This window comes from Salvelinus fontinalis, chromosome 14, assembly GCF_029448725.1.
Source record: "Salvelinus fontinalis isolate EN_2023a chromosome 14, ASM2944872v1, whole genome shotgun sequence".
NCBI lineage: Eukaryota > Metazoa > Chordata > Actinopteri > Salmoniformes > Salmonidae > Salvelinus > Salvelinus fontinalis.
The window spans coordinates 34332552-34335270 of NC_074678.1; positions in this window are offsets into that span (position 1 = coordinate 34332552).

Here is a 2719-nt window from a genome sequence, read left to right on the forward strand (position 1 = left end):
ACACTACTGTACCTACTACACAGTGAGTAGCTACTACAACACCACTGTACCTACTACAACACTACTGTACCTACTACACAGTGAGTAGCTACTACACCACTACTGTACCTACTACACAGTGAGTAGCTACTACAACACTACTGTACCTACTACACAGTGAGTAGCTACTACAACACTACTGTACCTACTACACAGTGAGTAGCTACTACACCACTACTGTACCTACTACACAGTGAGTAGCTACTACAACACTACTGTACCTACTACACAGTGAGTAGCTACTACAACACTACTGTACCTACTACAACACTACTGTACCTGCTACACAGTGAGTAGCTACTACAAAACTACTGTACCTACTACAACACTACTCTACCTACTACACAGTGAGTAGCTACTACACCACTACTCTACCTACTACAACACTACTGTACCTACTACACAGTGAGTAGCTACTACAACACTACTGTACCTACTACACAGTGAGTAGCTACTACAACACTACTGTACCTACTACACAGTGAGTAGCTACTACAACACTACTGTACCTACTACACAGTGAGTAGCTACTACAACACTACTGTACCTACTACAACACTACTGTACCTACTACACAGTGAGTAGCTACTACAACACTACTGTACCTACTACACAGTGAGTAGCTACTACAACACTACTGTACCTACTACAACACTACTGTACCTACTACACAGTGAGTAGCAACTACAACACTACTGTACCTACTACACAGTGAGTAGCTACTACAAAACTACTGTACCTACTACAACACTACTCTACCTACTACACAGTGAGTAGCTACTACACCACTACTCTACCTACTACAACACTACTGTACCTACTACACAGTGAGTAGCTACTACACCACTACTCTACCTACTACAACACTACTGTACCTACTACACAGTGAGTAGCTACTATAACACTACTGTACCTACTACACAGTGAGTAGCTACTATAACACTACTGTACCTACTACACAGTGAGTAGCTACTACAACACTACTGTACCTACTACACAGTGAGTAGCTACTACAACACTACTGTACCTACTACAACACTACTGTACCTACTACACAGTGAGTAGCTACTACAACACTACTGTACCTACTACACCACTACTCTACCTACTACACAGTGAGTAGCTACTACAACACTACTGTACCTACTACACAGTGAGTAGCTACTACAACACTACTGTACCTACTACACAGTGAGTAGCTACTACAACACTACTGTACCTACTACACAGTGAGTAGCTACTACAACACTACTGTACCTACTACACAGTGAGTAGCTACTACAACACTACTGTACCTACTACACAGTGAGTAGCTACTACAACACTACTGTACCTACTACACAGTGAGTAGCTACTACAACACTACTGTACCTACTACACAGTGAGTAGCTACTACAACACTACTGTACCTACTACAACACTACTGTACCTGCTACACAGTGAGTAGCTACTACACCACTACTCTACCTACTACAACACTACTGTACCTACTACAACACTACTGTACCTACTACACAGTAAGTAGCTACTACACCACTACTCTACCTACTACAACACTACTGTACCTACTACAACACTACTGTACCTACTACACAGTAAGTAGCTACTACAACACTACTGTACCTACTACACAGTGAGTAGCTACTGTACCGCTACTCTCTCTACCACACCGCTACTCTCTCTCTCTCTCTACCGCACCGCTACTCTCTCTCTACCGCACCGCTACTCTCTCTCTCTACCGCACCGCTACTCTCTCTCTCTACCGCACCGCTACTCTCTCTCTCTACCGCACCGCTACTCTCTCTCTACCGCACCGCTACTCTCTCTCTACCGCACCGCTACTCTCTCTCTCTACCGCACCGCTACTCTCTCTCTACCGCACCGCTACTCTCTCTCTCTACCGCACCGCTACTCTCTCTCTCTACCGCACCGCTACTCTCTCTCTCTACCGCACCGCTACTCTCTCTCTCTACCGCACCGCTACTCTCTCTCTCTACCGCACCGCTACTCTCTCTCTCTACCGCACCGCTACTCTCTCTCTCTACCGCACCGCTACTCTCTCTCTCTACCGCACCGCTACTCTCTCTCTACCGCACCGCTACTCTCTCTCTCTACCGCACCGCTACTCTCTCTCTCTACCGCACCGCTACTCTCTCTCTCTACCGCACCGCTACTCTCTCTCTACCGCACCGCTACTCTCTCTCTACCGCACCGCTACTCTCTCTCTCTACCGCACCGCTACTCTCTCTCTCTACCGCACCGCTACTCTCTCTCTCTACCGCACCGCTACTCTCTCTCTCTACCGCACCGCTACTCTCTCTCTCTACCGCACCGCTACTCTCTCTCTCTACCGCACCGCTACTCTCTCTCTCTACCGCACCGCTACTCTCTCTCTCTACCGCACCGCTACTCTCTCTCTCTACCGCACCGCTACTCTCTCTCTCTACCGCACCGCTACTCTCTCTCTCTACCGCACCGCTACTCTCTCTCTCTACCGCACCGCTACTCTCTCTCTCTACCGCACCGCTACTCTCTCTCTCTACCGCACCGCTACTCTCTCTCTACCGCACCGCTACTCTCTCTCTACCGCACCGCTACTCTCTCTCTCTACCGCACCGCTACTCTCTCTCTCTACCGCACCGCTACTCTCTCTCTCTACCGCACCGCTACTCTCTCTCTC